Source organism: Tiliqua scincoides, chromosome 1 (assembly GCF_035046505.1).
Source record: "Tiliqua scincoides isolate rTilSci1 chromosome 1, rTilSci1.hap2, whole genome shotgun sequence".
NCBI lineage: Eukaryota > Metazoa > Chordata > Lepidosauria > Squamata > Scincidae > Tiliqua > Tiliqua scincoides.
The window spans coordinates 7,827,594-7,852,930 of NC_089821.1; the positions used below are offsets into that span (position 1 = coordinate 7,827,594).

Sequence of the window (25,337 nt, forward strand, 5' to 3'; positions counted from 1 at the left end):
GAGTACAGCCAGAGAAAGCCGAAGAAGTCTGAGCTTTTCAGATGGTTTGCAATCTGGGGGTGGGAGGGTTGAAAGTGCATTCTGCTGCTTTTGGGCATCTGATGCTGCCTGCCTGCTTTCTCCAGTACAACGCGTATATTTGCAAATAAACCGGTATTACAAATGCACCACAAGTGGCCACAGTGGCGTAGCTAGAGGGGGTGCAAAGCATAAAGTTTTGCAGGGAGACTCACTGCAGCTTGCAAGCAGCCCCTCCCCCTCCTCTTCAGAGCCATTCCAGGCAGGGAGGGGGAGCAAAATGGAGGAAACCAGCTCCTTTTGGCTTCCTTTCACTTTTCCTCCCCTTGCCCTAAATGGTACAACAATCTCTACCCATTGGTTTGCTTTACACAGACTGGCTTTGTTGGTCTTCTTTACACAGATCAGCTTTGGTTCCAACGCCATCTTGCTTTTCCATAGATCCTCCATTTGCTCAAGCACTCTGTGAAATGTCTTCGGTTCCCGTTCTCTCACTCTAAATTTTAAAAATGCAGATTTCAGATGTTGACTTTCTTACCACCCATCTGGAGTCTATCAGTTGCCATTCATGCAGCTGTTTTGCACAGCTGAGTCTGTTATTAGGAAGGGGTACGTTTTCAAAGCACTGTACGAGACGAAAATCCATAAATCCTACTTTTCAAAGGTATGTGCACATTCTCTCTCCATGGCCCTTTAGATTTGGAACTAGCAACACCCTTGAAGTCTTTCTATCAACTGACCCCCTTCATAATATGGATCGCTATGATTTTTGCCTCCTAATAGGCCTTTTTTTCCAAAGCCTGCACAACAGATGTTTGGAACTGCTGTTAACCTATGAGGTGGTGAAGTTATAACTGAAGCTAAATTTGGAACGTATTTAGCCAGTGTCCCACAGAAGCGCCCGGAGAAAAAGGATGACTTTATTCTATGTACCAGGGTAATTAGCTTGTGTTGCTAATAGGGTAGATTTCCTGGTACTTAATTGAAAGCAGGTGGATAATTAAAACAAATATGTATCTAATCAAGAGCCTGGCGTCAGGCGATATGATGCCTGATTCATCTCAGGATTAAAAAAAAGTAAAAAAAAAAAAAATTCAGCCAGTAGTCTTTGGAAGCAAATGCTTAGAGGGCTGGCGAACTGAATCCTGTTGCGAGCCTAATTAGAATGTATACGGAGGCAGCCCAGAGTTGAAACACAATTCTGAAGTTGTGTATGCCTCGCTGGTAACCCGCAATGTGATTGCATTTCATTTGAAAAGCTGCCTTGAAATAATCCGAGCCGTAGGAGAAAAACAACAGCAACACATAAACCTATAGTTAACGACACTTTAAATGCTGACTTTGGGCCACCTCTCGCCATTCGACAATGTGCTTTGTTAATACCGCCGTGCCTCGAAAGGTTACCGAGAATGAGCGTGTCGAAAATGCTATGACTGGGTTCATATTGAAAATTATAACGTTTGGCTTTCTATTAGTGCTCAGCATGAGACTTTAGTCCAGGCCCCATGAAAAAGCACAACAGAAGCTGTAAATCCAATATGGATGCAGTTCGCGAGTCTCTATGCTAAATGCAGCATTCCTTCTAATACAACTATCAGGTCAGGCTCTCTCTCTCTCTCTCTCTCTCTCTCTCTCTCTCTCTCTCAAATAGCCTCCCTCTGTGTTGAATTCCATTCAAGTTTCACACAGATGTTGGCAACATAACCATTTTATTAAGCAGGGTTATATACGGTTCCCCGGCAGGGCTCTGAAAGCAGGTCTGCTGCAGGTCTTCTCTCAGTCCAAGTGCAAAGAGGGAGGGGGGTCTTGGGAGGTGGGACTATGCCTACTTACTGTGTCTGACTACTACACACACTCATTGTGCTGGCACCACTTTATTGGGGGTCCTGGAGAAAAGCCCTGTACAGGTAGGCCCTTTTTAACTGCAGGCTGAAAACTCGCGGATTTGACTCAATGTGGGTTAAGAACATAAGAACATAAGAACGGCCCCACTGGATCAGGCCATAGGCCCATCTAGTCCAGCTTCCTGTATCTCACAGCGGCCCACCAAATGCCCCAGGGAGCACACCAGGTAACAAGAGACCTGCAAGGCCTCCTGGGAATTGTAGTTAAGAACATAAGAACAGCCCCACTGGATCAGGCCATAGGCCCATCTAGTCCAGCTTCCTGTATCTCACAGCGGCCCACCAAATGCCCCAGGGAGCACACCAGATAACAAGAGACCTCATCCTGGTGCCCTCCCTTGCATCTGGCATTCTGACATAACCCATTTCTAAAATCAGGAGGTTGCGCATACACATCATGGCTTGTACCCCATAATGGATTTTTCCTCCAGAAACTTGTCCATTCTCCTTTTAAAGGCGTCTAGGCTAGACGCCATCACCACATCCTGGTTCCAAAGTCAACCTGGAGGGCCCTACCTGACTTCCCAAACGTGGCCAGAAGCACCTTCCGGTCATGTTTGGGAGGTATTCTGAGACCTAGAGAGGCTATGTACGGCCCCTTCAGGCCTCAGAGCACCTCCCAGATGTGTTAGAAGAGCACTTCTGCTTTTTCCAAAAACCAAAAACGCTTTTCCAACACCTCCAGGGCTTCCAGTCGCATCCAGAGGTCCTATTGGACTCCACCTGTGGATTCCATTATCCAAGGGTTTCAGTATCCGTGGGGAGTTTGGGAATGGATTGAGTTGGATATCAGGTTCCAACTGTACTGGGGACCTCATGGTGTCCTGCCAACTCCCTGATAGCACACTGTTGCCAGGACTAAAGGTTCAGGATAGGGTAGCCAACTCTGACTGGTGCTATTCCTGGCAATTTTGTTTCCCCCCAGCTTTTTGTTATATCATCCAGCCAAGGAGGTCCTGTTAGAATCTCCAGGATTGTATTCAGTAGCTATTTGAAGATCAATCTGATTCCCAGCCATCTGTGGAGGGTTCAGGCTTGGGAGGAGGCAAAATCCCTGGGGCATAGGCCATGAGAATGCAAACTATACAGTACAAAACAATTGAATTACAAAATAAATTTGGGTACCTCAATCTCAGCCTATCCAGGTCTGCATTTCCTCTCCAGCTTTACACTTTCAATGCACTTCTATTACCCTAATGCATTTAGGAAAGGGGAGCTTACCAGGCATCTTGCCCTGGGAACAAATCTCAGCAGCTCGAGGTGGGTTGGGAACCCCAGGTCAGGGAGTTAGCCCAGCCTGATGAGCCATTAACCAATGCACTATCTGGCTGAACCCTGACACAGACCCCCAGATGTTCTATTTTCAACCATTCAAACATTTCTTTTTATTTTTTAATCAAAGTATAACTTTTACTGCAGGGCTGGTTCCAGCTTGCGGGCCATAGGTTGCTAACCCCTGCCTTAGGCCGTAGGCTCATTTGTTCCATGTGCTGTGGAAACTTAGAGGCTCTCTAAACCCAACATGAGCTACTCAGGGAATAATGGTAAACAAAGCTTGCAATTTTCTTCTTCCCAGAGGGATGCAATGATGTAATAAATCTTTGGGGGTAGGGGGGAATCGAATTATTCCCCACATTATTTCCCATAGAAAAGAAAAAAAAAAATTGGAAGATTTTATTTTCTTTTTTTTTTGGAGGGGGGAAATACAATATTCTTCATGAGGTGCTCTTGAATTAGTTTATCGATACCCAAATCACGATAGAGCAATGCTTTTCAACTTTGTGGCTGTGACCCGCGTGGGTCGCAAACCCCAACTGTGGAGTCGTGGCAAGTTATAGGAATGAAAAAGGTTGAAAACCACTGGATTAGAGCACCACTGAGTAAAGGGAGGAAGGTGTACCCCTTCAGATGCCAAGAGATTTTTATTTATTTTTCACATTTTTATACTGCCCTTCCTAGGAGCTCAGGGTACTGTACTCAGCTGCTGTCCTCTTTTTGTGCTCACGGCAACCCTGTGAGGTAGGTGAGGCTGAGAGAAAAAGTGACTAGCCCAAGGTCACCCAAGATGCTTCATGGCTAAGGAGGGATTCAAACCTGGATCTTCCAGGTTTAAGTCCACCTCCCAAACCACTACACCATCCTAGCTCTTTGTGTCTTAGTTCTGCTCAGGATCTTAGCAATCATGCTAAAATAGCTTTCACTAGTGCCAGGCTTTGTGGTAACCGTTTGTGCTCTCTCATAAGAATATTTGGTGGCAGTGAACAGTGCTTTGGAGGGCAGAATGGAGCAGGGAGTGGGTGATGATGATAGGGGTGATTGGACAGATGGGGGTGGGATTGATGGTGGGTCCTCAGTCTCATGTTTGTTTGTTTGTTTGTTTAGAGGTGTTGTGGCATGGAAAAGGTTGAAGATCATTGCTGTAGGGCAGGGGTGTCCAAAGTTTTTAGCAAGAGGGCCACATCATCTCTCTGACACTGTGTCGGGGGCCAGGGGAAAAAAAGAATTAATTTACATTTTAAATTTGAATAAATTTACATAAGTTTACATAAATGAACATATTAAAGATGAACTTATATGAATGAATGAAGGTCTTGCAATAGCTCAAGGCCTATGAAAGGCCTTGCACAAAGCAAGGCTGGCCTTTCCTTTGCTGCTGCTACTGCATCAAAGACGTGAAACAACAAGCAGTGGAGGGAGCCCTCATCCCACAGCTCACGCGAGAGCTCAAACAGTCGCCCTCGCGCTGAGAGCAGTTGCGTCGGGCCAGTGTGGGCTCCAACAAATCTTCAGAGGGCCAGAGGCTCATTGGAGACTGGGGGCTCTCTGAGGGCCGCATTGAGTGGCCTCGAGGGCCGCAAGTGGCCCCAGGGCCGGGGTGTGGGCACCCCTGCTGTAGGGGATATGCCGCAACCCCTTTCCCGGTCCTGATCCACCTATACTGATCAATGTGGACTTGCACCAGCAGTATCTGGTCTAAGTAGCCCTGTTGTGGCTGTTGCCGCTTATCCTGGGGCAAGCAGACAAATTATCCCCTTATCCTGAGGAGACCTCCAGCAGCTAAAAAATTCCCAGTGGGAGGCCTCAGAAACTGTGTCGATGCCACTGCATCACCACATGAGCATTTAGTTACGTAAGAACGTAAGAAGAGCCCTGCTGGGTCAGACCAAAGGCCCATCTAGTCCAGCTTCCTGTATCTCACAGTGGCCCACCAGTAGCCTTGAGGGACACACAAGACAAGATCACTACATCCTGTTGCCAGTTCCTTGCATCTGGCACCCTGAGGTAAATAGTTAAGAACTTTGGGCTGTATGGCGACCCAGGTGATTGTTGTTGAATGGTTAAGACAGTATAATGAATAAAAAACGCATCTCCCTCTTCCAAAGAATGGAGATTATTGTAAAAACAGTAAAGTTTGGGAAATAATGATGAATACAATGTGAAATACAATCAAAAAAACCATTATAAGAGCAAAAGAAAGGGAGCGACATTAGGGGATTTAACAAAGAGTATGAATAGGAGGACGGTCCTTGAACAGCAGCAAAATCGTGTCCTTATCTCATTTCCAAGACTATGATCTGCTACGAAATAGAGAAATGAAGCCATGAAGCATAAAACAACAACAAAAATTAGATTAAAGGAAATGGGTTTTGTCAGGTCAGGAACATTCTTTTTTCGCTCTGTGTGAAAATGGAGAAAATTGGGGTGAGGACAATAGTGGTGTAGAAGTAATAAATGGGGAAGATAATGTATACTTGGGTTATTTTTTTCAGCTTTTCACAGAAGATCATAAGACGCAGGAGAAAAAATGAGTTCAGAAAAGACATCGACAGGCTTCTTGGTTGGAGATTTCTCTGTCTGGGTTTTTTGTTTTGTGTTTGCAATCAGCATAATAAATGGTGCTAATGGCCTTCCTGGCAAGTTATTTCGAAGCAAGATTCGTCAAGGAGGTGAGACTGCCCTACCTGGCATCGCTATATTAGCAGGGCATAAGTTCCATTATGCTGGAAGACCTGGCTGCGTGCCCAAGTCTGTCATGAGGCCAAATTCTGAGTCTTGCTTCCCACTTTTGAGATAAAGTTGGCTTAAATGATACCTTGTAGGAAAGGGGGACTTGCCGCAGAACACCTCCCCAACACCAGGTGCTGCACTGATACTGTCTGACAGCCAATCCCACAGGCACGAGAGACCAGGACCAGCAGCAACTACAACTGGGCCATCACTAAGGGTACAATTGTAACCCCTTCTGTCAGTGCTTTCCAGCACTGACATAAGGGCAGTGCAGCTCTGCGGTAAGGGAACAAACATTCCCTTCCTTTGAGGAGGCCTCCGTGAGTGACACCCAACTGCAGGATGCAGCACACGTCCCACTGGCACCGCTATGCCAGTGCTGGAAAGCACTGACAGAAGGGGTTAGGATTGTGCCCTTAGTGTTTTACAGCACTTCTGCAACAGCCATCAGCTATCACCATGGCAGCTTGCACAAGAGTAGTGCTGTGGTAGGGTAGGATCACACCCTTAATTGTAGAATTTTTTCTGAACCAGTAGCACTACAACAGCAGTACAAATTCAGCTGTAGTATGATTGACGATTAATTCCCGTGTGTGTGTGTGTGTGTGTGAACTGAAGGAGAGAGAAAGAGAATGTTAATTAAATGTCTTTAATGATAGCAGGCTTAGGGCCCAATCCTAACCAGTACGCACTGGCTCACTGCCAGTGTGCACCATCACAAACATGCCGTAATGCAGGTTTGCGGGCCCTAGCCCTGGGTGGGGGGTCTGGTGCAAGCCCAGCGCTGGCCGGAACTGGGCTAGCACCACAGAGCACCAGAGGTCACATGGATTGCCAGGCAGCGGAGAGGTAGGTGGGGGCGTAGGGGGAGGCGGGGAGGAGGCATTCTGGGGCGGGGGAGGCAGAGGGAGGGTGAGGAGAGGTGGGGAGGAGACGTGCCAAGGGAGGGAGCGGGGCGGGAGGGAGGCAGGACTGGTGGAGCTTTGCTCCACCAAATCCTGAGCCTCCATGTCAGGCTATCCGCCCAACACGGCTCTGAATTCTATCCCAATACTCAGGTCATTGTAGAATTGAGTAGCCCCATTGTGGGGCTATTTGCTTTATCTGGGATGAAAGTCCCTTTCTCCCGAGGAGGCAGTGGCGGCTGCCTGGGCATGCTTGACGCAGCGGCAGCCATATTTGGTGCCGCAGCAGCCCCGCGTGCCAGGCAGCTCAGGATTGGACTGCCCGAGCTTTTCTAACAGCAGTTGTCCCTTCCAATTGATTTGCCCCCAGCTGAGCCTTGTGCATTCTGACCTCCAATCTCTTATACACATAGGTCCCCTTTGGACGTCATCTGGACACATGGAAAGTGGTGGTGATAGTCAGTCACACACCCTTTCTCGGAGGCAAAGACTCTCACCTGCTATTAATATTTCTGGATTGTTCATAGTTTGGGAGCTCTGTCCATAATAATCACAAAAGCTATTATGGATGGAATGTGTCCATTTTTTGTAAAGATCCTGCAGAATTGTACGCAGGAAAAAAGAACCTCTGGAGGCAGCTAATGCATCAAGATATATATAAGCTCCTCAAAACAATAAAGGGAACACTTAAACAACACATCCGAGATCTGAATGAACGAAATATTCCTATTAAATGCTTTGTTCCTGACATAGTTGAATGTGCTGACAACAAAATCACACAATAATCATCAGTGGAAATCACATTTATTAACCCATGGAGGTCTGGGTTTGGTGTCAGACACAAAATTGAAGTGGAAAAACACACTACAGGCTGATCCAACTTCGATGTAATGTCCATACAGCAAGTCAAAATGAGGCTCAGTAGTGTGTGTGTGGCCTCCACGTGCCTGTATGACCTCCCTACAACGCCTGGGCATGCTCCTGATGAGGTGGTGGATAGTCTGCTGAGGGATCGCCTCCCAGACCTGGACTTAAGCATCCGCCAACTCCTGGACAGTCTGTGGTGCAACGTGGCGCTGGTGGATGGAGCGAGACATGATGTCCCAGATGTGCTCAATTGGATTCAGGTCTGGGGAACGGGTGGACCAGTCCATAGCATCAATGCCTTCATCTTGCAGGAACTGCTGACACACTCCAGCCACATGAGGTCTAGCATTGTCTTGCATTAGGAGGAACCCAGGGCCAACTGCGCCAGCATATGGTCTCACAAGGGGTCTGAGGATCTCATCTCGGTACCTAATGGCAGTCAGGCTACCTCTGGTGAGCACATGGAGGGCTGTGCGGCCCCCCAAAGAAATGCCACCCCACACCATTACTGACCCACTGCCAAACCGGTCATGCTGGAGGATGTTGCAGGCAGCAGAACGTTCTCCCTGCCATCTCCAGACTCTGTCACGTCTGTCACATGTACTCAGTGTGAACCTGCTTTCATCTGTGAAGAGCACAGGGCGCCAGTGGCGAGTTTGCCAATCTTGGTGTTCTCTGGCAAATGCCAAACGTCCTGCACGGTGTTGGGTGGTCAGCACAACCCCCACCTGTGGACGTTGGGCCCTCATACCACCCTCATGGAGTCTGTTTCTGTCCGTTTGAGCAGACACATGCACATCTGTGGCCTGCTGGAGGTCATTTTGCAGGGCTCTGGCAGTGCTCCTCCTGTTCCTCCTGGCACGAAGGCGGAGGTAGCAGTCCTGATGCTGGGTTGTTGCCCTCCTACGGTCTCCTCCACGTCTCCTGGTGTACTGGCCTGTCTCCTGATAGCGCCTCCATGCTCTGGACACCACACTGACAGACACAGCAAACCTTCTTGCCACAGCTCGCATTGATGTGCCATCCTGGATGAGCTGCACTACCTGAGCCACTTGTGTGGGTTGCAGACTCTGCCTCATGCTGCCGAGTGACAGCACCACCAGCATTCAAAGGTCACCCAAACATCAGCCAGAAAGCATAGGGACTGCGAAGTGGTCTGTGGTCACCACTTGCAGAACCACTGCTTTATTGGGGGTGTCTTGTTACTTGCCCATGATTTCCACCTGTTGTCTACTCCATTTGTGCAACAGCATGTGAACTTGATTGCCAATCGGTGTGGCTTCCTAGGTGGACAGTTTGATTTCACAGAAGTGTGATTGACTTGGAGTGACATTGTGTTGTTTGAGTGTTCCCTTTATTGTTTTGAGCAGTGATACATTTCATTATACGGTGGTTGCGATAAGCTCCTTGATGTCCTACTAATTTTACATTAGTGACCTGATGAATACTTGGACTGTCTAGAGGCAATTTTTACTGTGTGCACCTCTGAGGGCCAACCTACCTGTTTGGTAAAGAAGCGGAGCTAGTGGGGCGGCGTGGTAAGTACAGCATGCTTCACAACACGCCGTATAAGCGACCCCTCCCCTTCAGCATCGGAGCCGTTCAAGGCAGCGACAACAATGTGTCATCACTGCCCTGAATGACTCTGATGCCGAATGGGAGGGACATTGCGGAGTGTGCCGTACTTACCGCGCCGCCACCCCCAGCTCCGCTTCTTGTTTGGTGTGCAGGTTTTCTCACTAAGACCCCTCCTCAAGGGACAGTTTACCTCCCTCCCTCCCTGGTTCTCTGCTTTGTCTCCTGTTCAAACTTCCATTATCCCCCAGCCGTGTGTAGTTGTGGATTCATCCCGCCCGCAGGAGCTATTCTGCCTAGAGATGAGCTGCCTTGCCAATGGGCAGTCACACCTGTCTGTCCACATAAGAAGGGTGGGTTCTACTCCTCCTGGTCAGGTAATCTGATGACATTATCAAGCTAAGACTTTTTAGCCTCAAGCACACTAGAAACACATTTGTCTGGGTTTGCCATGGAGACCTAACGCCGGTATATGGAAGTGTACTTACTCATGAGTAAGTGTAAGGCACCCAGATTCCTTGGACAAATGTAAATCATTAGGATAGGGACCATCTAGCAAGCCACCAGGGAATTTATTTTGCCCTGTTTGCTAACTCTATGCCAAGCAGCCCTATCAACTTCTCTGGGTTTAAGGCAACCTGGGGGCAGCATTCTTGAACAGCATCCCAGCTCCATCTGCTGGGCATTAATGGTCACTGCATCCATTTGATCAAACCTTTTCTTTGTGCTCATCCAGCAGAGCTCTGGCTTTTCCTGTCCGCATACTTGTATCCACCCTTCCCCCCTTTTGTTTAGTTCCCTTTGGACTTTTAATAAACTAGCTGCATTTTGACTCTTTGCCTGCCTGGTCCATGTTCATGGGAAATTCTGTGGGTTGCCACATCTCTTTGTCCTGCAGATATGACTATGCGTTTGATTTTCAAAATAATTCCTCAGGTTCAGTACTCTTTTCAGTCCCATGCCCCATCTGTCCTCTATAGCCTGGGAATTTTTCAATGAATTGCCCAGTGAATACTACCTACCATGGTTCTTCCCTATCCAGCTGCTAATCCAGAAAGGGGGGAGCAAGGAGCGTGAAGGGGTGTGTGCACTCCATCCATTAGGCACTACTCCCTTTGGTCAGCCTCCCTTTTTCCTGGGCCCTTTTCCCTGAAAAGGTGCAAATTGCTACTTTGGTGGGGGCAATTTTCCACAGGAAAATAGTCAAGGCACTCCCCATGTGCCACAGTCCCAATCAGGCTGCTCTCCCCCCACTGCAATAATTTTGCTAATTAAGAGGCACATCCATTTCTAACCATGCCTCCTAGCAATGCATTTGGCTAACCACGTTGTGTGGCCGTAAAGTGGGAATTGGTTTCGTATGTGGATCGGAATATCTGTAGCACCCAGAAAAACCAGGGAGGTATATACAGAATATACTTTTCTCACCTGAAAATAAACACAATTGTGAGCTCCTTTGCAGAATCATTTTCATGTGATATACGTACCAATAAATCATGTCCCTATGAATGCTGCGATCGCAATGGCATGTGTCAATCAACGGTTCGTACATATTAAAGAACAGTTCTCGTAAGCTGCCAAGGCTTCAGCAGAAGCCATTAACAGAAAGCATTTTTGTTTTGCTGTGTATGGTACTGAGCAGGTCTCTTTCCTCCAGATTAAAATCTTCCCTTTGGGAGTGAAATCACAGTCGGTTTGCATGAAAGTTCACCTTTTACTGCCCTCCTTCCTTCAGATGTTAAATACCCACGGCACCTATTTTTACAGTCTCAAGGTATGCAGAAAATTACTTTGGAGCTGCATTCAGAGGGCTACCAGCTCTGTGCTTGCTTTCCAGTTCTCTGTAAAGGTCAGGCACCAGATTAGCTGAATTAGATTGTGAAATGCATGATGAGTCTATTTTTTCACTGCCCTGCGGATGACTTCTTCTCCCAGCAATGGGCGAAAGGACTACATTTAGTACAACTAAGACTCAAAAATTTGCCACCTGGATGCCAAGTGACATGATTAAAATACAACAAAGTGAACTATAACCAGGGCTACATAAGGTCAACGCGCTGTTGTAGTGAAATACGGAGAGTGATTTTGTCTGTGCAAACAACAGTGAGATTGTATATATGATTGCCTGCTATACCTAGAACTTCAGGCATAATTTCCAAATGAAAATTTCTTTTTCAACAACAACAACCATTCTTGTGAGCTCATTGCAAATGGATGTGTCTATAAATCAGCTTCAGAGACGAGACAATGATATGCACCTTGCATGAACTGCAAAAATTCACCCACAGGCCGGTTATTGCCATTTCCACTGCACAAGACATTCCTAAGTCTGCCCCCTCCAAAGCCCCTTGAGCATAAATGAGTGTTCAAGATGCTCTTTGACAGTTGCATTACAATATTGAATGAGCATCAAAAGAATTAAGTTTTGTAGTGTAGGCTAGAGATTGCAGGAAGAGGTTGCTTACTGATCTGTAGGGGGGGGGAAAAGGTTAATTATTATTATTATTAACAGTATTTATATACCGCTTTTCAACTAAAAGTTCACAAAGCGGTTTACAGAGAAAAATCAAATAACTAAATGGCTCCCTGTCCCAAGGGCTCACAATCTAAAAAAATGCAAATGAATACCAGTAGACAGCCACTAGAACAGACAGTGCTGGGGTGAGGTGGGCCAGTTACTCTCCCCCTGCTAAAAAAAGGAGCACCCACTTGAAAAAGTGCCTCTTACCCAATTAGCAAGGGTAATATACTGAATTAACAAAGTTTTAGGCATCTAAGTTCCCAATACTAACCAACAGATCCTATAACAGAACATGCGCTCAGCGGGCAAACCTATTGCTGTGCTATTGCTACAGCATGTGCAACAAGGCTGCAAGTACATATGGCTTGTGGCCATGTGCCAATGGAGAAGCCACTCACCACCAGTGCTGGTAAGATGACAACAGGGGCAGATGGTGGGAGGAATGGGGTAGGGAGGGGGAGCAATGAGGGAATGTCTGGGCAGGGAAGAGGGCAGGGAGGAGGAAGAATAGGGGAGGAAGGGTGCAGATTCTGGTGGCATGAATGTGTACCAGGATCATATCCCCCCATTCCTTCCACCATTCCCTCTCCCTCACTCTCCTCAGTTCTGCACCAGCAAAACGGTTGGTGCAGATCTGAGAAGACTCATTTGGGCAGTGGAGGCTTGAAGATACTTCCGTGACTGTCTCCCCCATGGGAGGCAGTGCACACTAAGAAAATAAGAACAGCCCCACTGGATTAGGCCATAGGCCCATCTAGTCCAGCTTCCTGTATCTCACAGTGGCCCACCAAATATCTCAGGGAGCACACAAAACAACAACAGACTTGCATCCTGGTGCCATTCCTTGCATCTGGCACTCTGTGGGGAGGGGGTATTATAATTAGGTTTGTGTTGTTGATTAGGTAAAAGCTTTACCCAGAGCCTGCTACAAAACATTAGTTGATTACATGACTACCAGACAAAAGCAAGAGCCAATAATAAATATACACAACAAGTGATATGTGAGTCTGCTTCTGGCTCTATCATTGTAACTTCAAGTAGCATTGAATAAGGTGACTCAAAAATCCCTTTCAATCTTCATAATTCCAATACACTTATATGGAACTTACAGACTAATTCTATTCTTCCCCCCTCCCCCCGCTGATGCAGCTGTGCTGAAAACAAGTATCCCATATCCAGTGGGAGGCGTGCATGGAAGATTGGGAGCATCAGAAGGGAAATTGGATTTAAATCCCTTTAACCCTCCATTCACCAAGCTCTGCAATGGGTCTCCTTGGACCTGCACCAGCTCTTTAGCTGGCACGCGTCCGAGGAGAGAAAGGGGGCAGAGATGTTTCAAAAAGAGGGGATAGGATATGGCCATCGCCACCTGATCCACCCTTGCCCCCTTGTAAATGGCTGCCCACGACAGCCCAATTCCACATAGGATTGGGCTCTCCAACACATGTAGCTCTGCGAGAGTGATATGGCAGCAGGAGTCAGCCAGGTTGAGAATCGGCTGAGGATCTGCTTACATCAGAGGGGTTGCATGGCCAGATCAACCCCTGAATCCTCCATTCTGGAGCAGAGGTAGCACTAAACGAGCCATTGCGGGTGGGTGGGGGTTTCAGGTACAGGGCTTGGGCCCCGTATGCTGGTTCCAGTATTGCAAGTCGGTCTGGGTTTGCAGGATTTAGCTGCAGTTCGGAGCTGCTCACCGGCAAAAAGGTGTTGCGTAGGGCTAGCACTACATGAAGAGAAACTGTCACGAAATAAACACAAAACATCAACTGCAGAAACGTATGCACAGTATACATATGGAGAAGCTGTTACTCTCACCCAGGGGTTATGTTGCACAGATTGCTTTCGTGCAAATGAAAGGAAGCTTAGGAGCACACGCTCCAATTTTCTGCCTTCTCCTATGCATCGGTTTTGTTATTGTCCCAAATGGAGGGCTATCACCCTATGTGCATGGCAGGTGAATGACTGGGCAAGCAAAGCATGATCTATTGATGGAATAGCTGGTCTCTGCAGTGGCATAGTTAGAGGGGGTGCAAAGCACTAAGTTTTGCAGGTGCCTGAATGCGCTGTGCAAGGGGCCCCTCCCCCTCCCCTTTGGAGCCATTCTGAGCAATGGGAGCAAAACGGAGGCGAATGCCACCTCGCAGAATGGCTCTGAAGGGGAGGGGGAGGGGCCCCTTGCACAGCGCATTCAGGCACCTGCAAAACTTAGGGTTTTGCACCCTCTCTAGCTATGCCACTGGGTCTCAACTTCCCTGCTTTATGACAGCAACTGTTACCCTGCACATGCCCGATCTCGTCTGATCTCAGAAGCTAAGCAGGGTCAGGCCTGGTTAGTACTTGGATGGGAGACCGCCTGGGAATACCGGGTGCTGTAGGCTTCTACCATAGTCTTTCGAGACTGAAGGTTGCCAACCATCTCCCTATACTGAACACTATCTCCCGATCTTGTCTGATCTCAGAAGCTAAGCAGGGTCAGGCCTGGTTAGTACTTGGATGGGAGACCGCCTGGGAATACCGGGTGCTGTAGGCTTCTACCATAGTCTTTCGAGACTGAAGGTTGCCAACCATCTCCCTATACTGAACACTATCTCCCGATCTTGTCTGATCTTGGAAGCTAAGCAGGGTCAAGCCTGGTTAGTACTTGGATGGGATACCGCCTGGGAATACCGGGTGCTGTAGGCTTATACCATAGTCTTTCGAGACTGAAGGTTGCCAACCATGATGAAAGCAAACCCTGTATCTGGAGTTTTGCCTTTTAATTAAAAAAAAAAAAAAGACGGAGGGTGATGCTTCCCAAATGGATGTTCGGGTCACTTGTCAAGCTGAGAGAAATGGAAGGGCTATGAGATATTGGTAAGTCAGGGAAGACAATGGGGCTCTGGAAATATCAGAAAATTCAACAGGATCCAAAAATAATCTGTAGGGTTATCATATCAATGGATCATAAAAATCATATCCATTGATACCATATCAATGGATCATAATAATGCCTTCAGGGGCGGCTGCTATTAAGCATATATTTCAAAAGGCAAGATTAATATGGCATGCATTATATGATATTTTAATTTGGGGATAGTTATCTTGGCACAAACCTAAAGGGGGAGAGTAGACTAAGGCAACTGTTTCGTGGGGAGGATACAGTCTGGTTTCAGTATCTTTTGCGCTCATCAAATCCGAAGCATTATGTCAAAAAGTGAGTTTATTTGTCTTTTCCCATCACTTCTCTGGAGCACCTGATAACGATAAAAAGATCTTCTTGCACGCGATATCTTTAGGTGGTTGCGTTGGGAGTGGCGCAAGCAGTGGCATAACTAAGGCATCTATGTGCTACCTGGGGTCAAAGAAGATTTGTAGCCTCCCCAGACAAAATCAAATTTAATTAAGTAAATAAATACAAAGTGTGCACCTTATTGGTTTGAAACACTGTGCTGCGGTGAAGAGGGGTGAAAAGGGATGGCTATATTTAGCATGAGGGACACCACTTGAAAAGGTGCCTTTTTACCCAGTGAGTAGGGGTAACTGTATTAAGATACATGGAAATGTGAGTTGACTCATATTAATACCTTATTGGTTTCATGCTGTATCATGATAACATGTTATTGCAACATGTCCATAACATTATAACATGTCACTGGCTCTCAGAACAATCAGTCTCATAGGTCGGTTTTGAGTTAAGAAAATCCACTTCTTGTTCCATAAGGCAGTGGTGTTTTCATTTTCTGGTTAATTGGCCATAACTTTTGATAGAATACAGATATTCCAATGCAGTTTGCTTCATTGCATTCAGCATTAAATTAGCTTTCCAATGATATATAACATGATGGTGTTATTCATACATACCAAGATTTTCACAATTTTGGTCACTACTGTCAAGCTCAGTTTGTTGCCCCCCTAAAGCTTGATGCCCGGTGCAACTGCTACCCCCTGCACCCCCTTAGCTACGCCACTGGGCATAAGGAACTACAGACAAAGTGAATTTCAAAGTTTGAGATCGCAGATGTGACAACTCTTCTTGAAACATGCTCACGGCGCAATCCAAACAAGATAATGGGCCAGAGCAAGTCCTTTGCGCCAGCCCACCAGTGTTACAAAAGTGCTGTAAAGTGCTGTAAAGCACTTTTGCACCACTGCTCGAGGAGGGAGGCTGGCGCACAGACACGCACTGTCCTCCGAAGGCCGATGTGGGACCTACTTGGCTGGGGGCCTACAGCCGGAGTGGTGGGGTCTTGCAGGGGCATGGGGAGGGTGGGAGGGAGGCGTTTTGGGGTGGGGGAGGGCAGTGGGCACATGGGCGGGCAGAGGGTAAGTGGGGGCGTATGCTTCCATTTTGCTCCCCCTGCCTGGAATGGCTCTGATGGGGAGGTGGTGGGGCCATTTGCATGGTCTGTTCAGGCGCCTGCAAAACCTAGTGCTTTGCACCCCCTCTAGCTACACCACTGGCCTTCTCTACCTAGTAGATGTGAGGAACTTTATACAGACCGTACCTTTTTCTCACTAATACTGGTTTGTTCCTTCCATTCACCCTCTAACTAGACGCAGGGAAAGTGTTGACTTTGGAGACACCCTGAGGGCTGCTTTGCATATTGCAACAAAGGTGTACTCCCCTGTACAGTTTTCATGTGCCCGTTCTAACTTTCTCAAGTTCTGATTTGAACTCACAACCCCAGCATCCCACTATTTGCTCCATGGAGCTGTAGGTCTTACAGGTCTAAGCACCAAAGAGGATATGTATTTTTCTTACCTGCCAAAGGGGTTGGCCAAGGACAGCCCATCCACCATTCAAATGATGTGGCTTAGATCTACTGGTGGATGGCAAGGGGAACCACAGAGTTGGGGTGCCCTTCACTGTGAATTTGCCACCACCTCCCTCCAACGTGCTGCAGACAAAGCCACGTTGGTTTTCTTTCCACTCGAAACGAGGGGAAACTGGATTCCTTCCCACTCACCTCACTCCTTCCTCATGCCATTCCTTTAAACTTGAAGGGACAGCATGAGGAAGGAGTGGAGGGTAGGGATGTGTGCACAATGGGGTTCCATTTCACTTGCTTTCCTTCTTCCCTGTAGGGTCCATTTACCGTATTTTTCACTCCATAAGACGCACCTGACCATAAGACGCACCTAGTTTTTAGAGGAGGAAAACTTACTTTTAAAGTAAGCCTGCCCTCCCCCTGTGGCGCCTGTGCAAATGAACACCTTGCCCCCGGTGCGGACCTTGCCCCCTTTGTTCTCCGCCAGGTGCCTCCCCCCCCCCCCCCCGATGGCGAAGCAGCAGAGCCGGGAGCAGGGCATCACCCTGTGGGAGATCGCCGAGATTGAGGTCCCGCCCCGGCTCTCTTGCCCCTGAAAACGCCTGCAGCGTTGCAATATTTGCTCCATAAGATGCACACACTTTCCCCCCCACTTTTGGGGGGGGGAAAGTGCGTCTTATGGAGCGAAAAATACGGTAAACTTACAAGAATCCTTCAAGGAAGGAGTGAGATTAGGGGGAAGCAACCACATACCCCGCTCCTTCCTTACGGTCCCTGTAAGTAAAACAGAGTATGTGGGACACTCTGGGAGTCCCCAGCATGCCCTGCACTTTCTGTCTTGTTGAAAAGAGTTTATGGGAAAGAATGAGGCAATTGGCTATTCTTTTCCTGCAGGGGTTACAGCACCAGCAGTGGCGAAATCAGGTGGCAGCTCCAGCTGGGTCATCTCTGGAACAGGCCCAATCCATAACTCACTTGAATGATCTACAGTTGCCCTTCTAGGAACAGGTGAGCCCAGATCTTAAGAATCCTGCACCATGCTGAGTCAGCTCAAGTTGTGTCTAGTCCAGCAGCTTCAGTGGCCAAGCTGATGGTTTGGGGAAGTCCACCAGCAGGTCTGTAGGCAGAAAGCCTTCTCCCATTGTTGCTTCCCAGGAACTGGCAGGGTTATAGGGGAAAGTCCATCATTTAAAGGATCTCCAAGATGGTTGGCAACCTTCAGTCTCGAAAGACTATGGTATCAGCCTACAGCACCTGGTATTCCCAGGCGGTCTCCCATCCCAATATTAACCAGGCCTGATGCTGCTTAGCTTCTGAGATCAGACAAGATCAGGCATTTGCAGGGTATCTACCCCCTTGACTTTGCCACTTGCAAACTTTGCCACTTGCAAATAAGATTGACATATACCTCGATCAACTTTACCTCCTTCACCCTCCGCTCACCCCTGGGCTAGACTGACCTGGTCCAGTGGGCATCCTGATGGCTGATGGCATGTGTGGGAAGGCTCCTGCCTTCCTGCTGGCGCACCAGCTCTCTGTGCTGTTGCAAAGTGCTTGATTGCGCTCTTGCAACAGCATGTGTTGAAGAACAGTGCTTGCATGGGATTGGGCTGTTGGATTCCTTTAACATACAAATGATTTCCAAGCAACAGAGATGCTGCTTTATCACCCCAAGGACACAGGAGGAAGCTGGCCCAATAGACAAGATGGGATGATGGGTCAACATTTGTCCAAGATTGCTGGGGCGGGAGGACATGGGGCAGAGACCTGCACTGGACTCCCATAGCACACACATGCTCATTCTCACACACACAGGCACACCTCATCCATCCCCTGGTGGCACATTTGGTGCTGTCACTGCCACTAGTACTGATGCTTCAAGGGGTGGCCTGGCCAGGTCGGCCTTCTAATGGGGGTGTGCTCTCAGTCCTTACCCAGCCTGGCTGGCCTCTGATGCCACCTTTGAAAGAAAAGTTGGCAATAAGACAATAGCAGTTTCTCGACTGCACGTACTCTCTTTTCAGCAACTCAGTTTCTTTTCTTCCTGCTAAAAGCACTGATCTCACTGAAAATGGAAGTTTCTATGTTAGTTTTACTTTACTTGACATTCATCCAAAATGTTATACACGTGATCACACTCTGTAAGGATCTGCAAAAAGTCATTGTTGGATTTATTTATTTTTTGCTTGTTTCTTTGTTTTACAATTCTTAGGACTCAAATTTCAAGGTGTATGAAATACATTAGCACTAATCCATCCAGCGAGGTGCTCCTTCTGTCTGGTACCATTCTGATCATGTTATGCAGTTAAGAAACGTCTGTTGGTGCATTTTATTTTCCTGCTCAGCCATTAAAAACCATGAAGTGCTCTGTCTGGACAGGAAAAAAAAAAAAAAAAAGATTATCTGTGGGTGGGTGTTAGAAAGTAATTATGAGGCTTTTATTTCACTAATTATTGTTCAGCCTTTGAAATGTCATTATAGGTCAAAGTAACAGCAGTTGTTTCAAACTACTTGAGAATTTAAATGAGAAGGACACACGAAATATGGAGGCACAAAGACCTAAGTTCACAGCAAGTAATTTCACCTAAAACTCCAGTATAAGATGGAAACTTAAACTCAGTGGCTTCAGAAATATCACTGCATGGGCCTTGCTCATCTTCTCCAAAACCGTGGGCAGCAGATATGGACTTTTTCAGAAGGAAGGTTGAAACCAGAACCACGATCTATCTTAGAAGGTCCATTTCATGATCAGTGGTGCAAGAAGCAAAATAACCAGTCAACAGAAAAATGAGTATGAATTTAAGGCTGTGAGTCCCCCACACAGAGCAAAGTGTGGTTTGTTGTAGTCTAAGTAGGAACATTAGAATACAGGTGTGTGCCACTTGAGGATGGGGATACATTCCCCAATCACCATTGTTATGTGATTATGTCATTAAGTGAACATTCAGTCCAATCTATTACCTTTGTTGTGTAAACAGACACTCCCTGCCAGACACTAGCTGGCTGCACAGTACTGGAGGTAGATTGCCTCTTCTTTGCATTAAGAGCCTCTCTGTTGTGTAAACAGACACTCTGCTGCAGGCTATGGGAGACACGATTGCCTTATTAATAACATCTTTATTGTGGTTTGACCACCATCATATATGCAGTCAATCGTTAAGCAAACGGTTGTTAAGCGGCCTATGCCTATAATAGAATCAAACTAAAGAGGGTCGTTTGATCTGTTGACTAACTGCATTGTGGGTAAGATCAGATGTTAAGGCAAAGCCGAGTGCTGGTGGCTCACTCACTGAGCAGTCCAGAAGCCATGCAAGCCTGGTTTGAGGCCAGACTGGTTTACTGGCCCTAACCAGCAAGAGACTCAACTTTAGCATGACTGGCCAAAAAGGGACAAAAGAAGAGAAGGAAGTGGGTCCAGAACCCTCATCGGCTTTATCCACTAGTGCAGAGCTTCCCAAACTATGGGTCGGGACCTGATCGTTGGTGGGTCATGAAACTGAAGCTGTTTCATGGTGATAGCTAATGAGGAAAATGCATTGATCCCTATGGAAAGTGAACTGAGCTGCACATGGATGTTTTACCCATGAATAGACAAATGTGCCTCAGTCCATTCTGAAGGGCTGGCTGGGAGAATCCAAGGCCACCAGAATGGTCCCAATCTGATGAGCACAGGCCCCAAAGACACTTGAGAAGGAAGTCCCCACCCCACCCCACCCCCAAGCTGGCAAGGAAAATGCATTGAGCCCTATGGAAAGTGAAACTGAGTCACCAGAATGGTCATGATCTGATCAATGTGGAGCTCAACAAATGGTGTTCTCCCCACCATAGTAAAAAGGATAAAAACAGAGGCTTGAGTGGGTGGTTAAGTGAAACTTTTTTTTAGCCTCATAAAGCTAGGTGGGTCCTGAGACAGTGTCATTTTAAAAACTGGGTCCTGGTGCTGGAAAGGTTTGGGAACCACTGCACTAGTGAGTGTTCCTCAGGACCTTTGCAGGGAGGTACCACATATTAATTTGGACCCTCTCATTGGATCTTCATACAGCCTAAGGAATCCAGGTGTCACAGTTTCTGCCTCTACAACCAAGAGACGGGCAAATCGAGTCATCGTCCTTTTCTCACGAAACAAAATCAGACCCCTCCTAAAATTTAGTGCCTGATACTTACTTTATAGATTCCATTCTTGTTCTGTAGATAAACTCCTAATGTTTGGAATTACTTCTCAATTCAAATAGTTAATTACTTTTTCGCATTTTCTCTCTTTCTTGTCTAGACACATTTCCAAATTCTATGTCCACGGCTATCGGTCCCCATATAAATCCACAAGAGGCTTGTGAACATAAGAACATAAGAACAGCGCCACTGGATCAGGCCATAGGCCCATCTAGTCCAGCTTCCTGTATCTCACAGCGGCCCACCAAATGCCCCAGGGAGCACACAAGACAACAAGAGACCTGCAAGGCTTCCTGGGAATTGTAGTTAAGAACATAAGAACAGCCCCACTGGATCAGGCCATAGGCCCATCTAGTCCAGCTTCCAGTATCTCACGGCGGCTCACTAAATGCCCCAGGGAGCACACCAGATAACAAGAGACCTGCAAGGCTTCCTGGGAATTGTAGTTAAGAACATAAGAACAGCCCCACTGGATCAGGCCATAGGCCCATCTAGTCCAGCTTCCTGTATCTCACAGCGGCCCACCAAATGCCCCAGGGAGCACACAAGACAACAAGAGACCTGCAAGGCTTCCTGGGAATTGTAGTTAAGAACATAAGAACAGCCCCACTGGATCAGGCCATAGGCCCATCTAGTCCAGCTTCCAGTATCTCACGGCGGCCCACTAAATGCCCCAGGGAGCACACCAGATAACAAGAGACCTGCAAGGCTTCCTGGGAATTGTAGTTAAGAACATAAGAACAGCCCCACTGGATCAGGCCATAGGCCCATCTAGTCCAGCTTCCTGTATCTCACAGCGGCCCACCAAATGCCCCAGGGAGCACACCAGATAACAAGAGACCTGCAAGGCTTCCTGGGAATTGTAGTTAAGAACATAAGAACAGCCCCACTGGATCAGGCCAAAGGCCCATCTAGTACAGCTTCCTGTATCTCACATTAGGTATTGGCAACCTTCAGTCTCGAAAGACTATGGTATCGCGCTCTGAAAGGTGGTTCTGGCACAGCGTCTAGTGTGGCTAAAAAGGCCAATCCGGGAGTGACAATCCCTTCCACACCGGGAGCAAGTGCAGTCTGTCCCTGGTCTGTCTCCCTGGCTATGGGCCTTCCTTCTTTGCCTCTTAGCCTCAGACTGTTGGCAAAGTGTCTCTTCAAACTGGGAAAGGCCATGCTGCACAGCCTGCCTCCAAGCGGGCCGCTCAGAGGCCAGGGTTTCCCACTTGTTGAGGTCCATCCCTAAGGCCTTCAGATCCCTCTTGCAGATGTCCTTGTATCGCAGCTGTGGTCTACCTGTAGGGCGCTTTCCTTGCACGAGTTCTCCATAGAGGAGATCCTTTGGGATCCGGCCATCATCCATTCTCACGACATGACCAAGCCAACGCAGGCGTCTCTGTTTCAGCAGTGAATACATGCTAGGGATTCCAGCACGTTCCAGGACTGTGTTGTTTGGAACTTTGTCCTGCCAGGTGATGCCGAGGATGCGTCGGAGGCAGCGCATGTGGAAAGCGCTCAGTTTCCTCTCCTGTTGTGAGCGAAGAGTCCATGACTCGCTGCAGTACAGAAGTGTACTCAGGACGCAAGCTCTGTAGACCTGGATCTTGGTATGTTCCGTCAGCTTCTTGTTGGACCAGACTCTCTTTGTGAGTCTGGAAAACGTGGTAGCTGCTTTACCGATGCGCTTGTTTAGCTCAGTATCGAGAGAATGAGTGTCGGAGATCGTTGAGCCAAGGTACACAAAGTCATGGACAACCTCCAGTTCATGCTCAGAGATTGTAATGCAGGGAGGTGAGTCCACATCCTGAACCATGACCTGTGTTTTCTTCAGGCTGATTGTCAGTCCAAAATCTTGGCAGGCCTTGCTAAAACGATCCATGAGCTGCTGGAGATCTTTGGCAGAGTGGGTAGTGACAGCTGCATCGTCGGCAAAGAGGAAGTCACGCAGACATTTCAGCTGGACTTTGGATTTTGCTCTCAGTCTGGAGAGGTTGAAGAGCTTTCCGTCTGATCTGGTCCGGAGATAGATGCCTTCTGTTGCAGTTCCAAAGGCCTGCTTCAGCAGGACAGCGAAGAAAATCCCAAACAAGGTTGGTGCAAGAACACAGCCCTGCTTCACTCCGCTTCGGATGTCAAAAGGGTCTGATGTGGAGCCATCAAAGACAACAGTGCCCTTCATGTCCTTGTGGAAAGATCTGATGATGCTGAGGAGCCTGGGTGGACATCCAATCTTGGGGAGAATCTTGAAGAGGCCGTCTCTGCTGACCAGGTCGAAAGCCTTTGTGAGATCTATGAAGGCTATAAAGAGTGGCTGTCGTTGTTCCCTGCATTTCTCCTGCAGTTGTCTAAGGGAGAATACCATATCAGTGGTGGACCTGTTGGCTCGGAATCCACACTGCGATTCTGGATAGACGCTCTCTGCAAGTACCTGGAGCCTCTTTAGTACAACTCGGGCAAACAGCTTTCCTACAACACTAAGGAGAGAGATGCCGCGGTAGTTGTTGCAGTCACCCCTGTCACCTTTGTTCTTGTACAGCGTGATGATGTTTGCATCCCTCATGTCTTGAGGTACTTCACCTTCTCTCCAGCAGAGACAGAGGATTTCATGCAGCTCAGTGACGATGATCTCTTTGCAGCATTTCACATCATCTCACAGCGGCCCACCAAATGCCCCAAGGAGCACACCAGATAACAAGAGACCTGCAAGGCCTCCTGGGAATTGTAGTTTAAGAACATAAGAACAGCCCCACTGGATCAGGCCATAGGCCCATCTAGTCCAGCTTCCTGTATCTCACGGCGGCCCACCAAATGCCCCAGGGAGCACACCAGATAACAGGAGACCTGCATCCCGGTGCCCTCTCTTGCATCTTACATAGCCCAGTTCTAAAATCAGGAGGTTGCACATACACATCATGGCTTGTAACCCGTAATGGATTTTTCCTCCAGAAACTTGTCCAATCCCCTTTTAAAAGCATCCAGGCCAGACGCCATCACCACATCCTGTGGCAAGAAGTTCCACAGACCAACCATGTGAAGATGATTTGACAACACAAGAAGAAGAAGCAAGTGTTCAAGGGCTAGATAAACTCTGATTCAATTCTGACCGCCCTTGTGAAAAAGGGACCAGATGGCTTGCCGAGGCGCCAGTGGCTTTTTGATTCTGGATTGGGACCACCACTGGCAGCAATTTCAACAGAATGAAGTTGCAATGAATACAGAGATTTGCAATGAAGGCCAAGAGACCATGGCTAATCTTAACTCTCCCACCCATGTTCCACGCACTCATTTCAAGCGCACCTTCCAACTGGCTCAGTGATTGTGTTGGTAGCTGTGACAGTAACCCTGAGAGAGAGGACAGTTGTTGAGTCTCCCAAGTCTCTTCCTCTCAGGCTAGATTTTTTAAAGTCCCTCTTCCTTCCCGTGAGAAGGTTTTGGTCTACAGACGGATTAGTCATATGCTCATTGGTTATCTACAGTCTCTTGGCCCTTTCCCGGCCTCTGCCTCTGATGGTCGGGGTCAACTCATTTACTGGCATTTTCCAGGTGGCTTTGAGTTGGTGGACTGCTAATCATCACAACTTGATGACTGACCACAACTGCTTGACCACAACTTCTCCATCCTACCTCAGTTTGAGACGAGACCTGCAGACAGGATGCAAGATCTCTTGATGGTCTTATGTTTCTTTCATCTCTGTGTCTCATTCTGGCTAGTTTTGGCCCTGGAGGAGGGGCTGTGGCCCTGGCGTTGCTGGAGGGGCACTAAGTTTTTCAGGTGTTTGAACTCCTGCGTAAAGTAGCCCCTCCCCCTCGCCCGCAAAGCCATTCACGCTTCCACTTTGCAGCCAGAAGTGGTTCTGAAGGTAAGAGGGAGGGGCCTGTTTACACAGGTGTTCAGGAACCTAAAAAAATTTAGCATTTCCCCCCCCCCCAGCGACACCAGTGTGCTGTGGTGAGCCACTGTTAGCTGGAGCTTCTCCAGTCATGCCTCCATTCACACTGACACTTCCATGCAGTTCTCAGCCCGCCCATCAAAACAAGGCAAGCAGAACTTTATCTTAGTTCATCTTGAAGCATTAGCATGGCTGTTGTCTGATTCATAGCAAGGCTACAGACTTCAGAGCCTTTGGCCTCTAACACAAGGACATGTTAGTAACCCAGGAAGGAATTTGGGTCATTCTGCCAATCAAAAACAGGTAGTTGGGATTCCCCCCACTGTCTGATTCTTATAAGGCAGAAACTTTTTGTTTGTTTGTTTTGCTCACGTGCTCTTCTGTTACTCAGACTTGCCATATCACCATGGGCAATCATAATCCTGAATTCTTTTGAAGGAGGACCAACTGCATATTGGATTCCCTCTGGGGGAGAAAGGTGGGTTAGAAATATGGTGGTGGTGGTGGTGGTGGTAGTAGTAGTAGTAGTAGTAGTATTAGGAAGAAGTCAATTCTTTGCCACACCATAGCAGATCTTTGTGTTCCAGCCATTCTGAATGGTAGTCTTTACCAAAATAATCTATTCCTCTGTGTTTAAATTCTCCACATCTATGCTGATGGAAGGATAAAGTGGATAGAGAGATGCTCTTTACACTCTCACATAACACCAGAACCAGGGGACATCCACTCAAATTGAG

The 25,337-nt window shown here is 47.6% G+C and overlaps 1 pseudogene; it reads left to right on the top strand.

Moving 5' to 3' along the window:
* Positions 1-14,062: 14,062 nt before the first annotated feature.
* Positions 14,063-14,179, top strand: LOC136638208 (5S ribosomal RNA; annotated as a pseudogene).
* Positions 14,180-25,337: the final 11,158 nt, after the last annotated feature.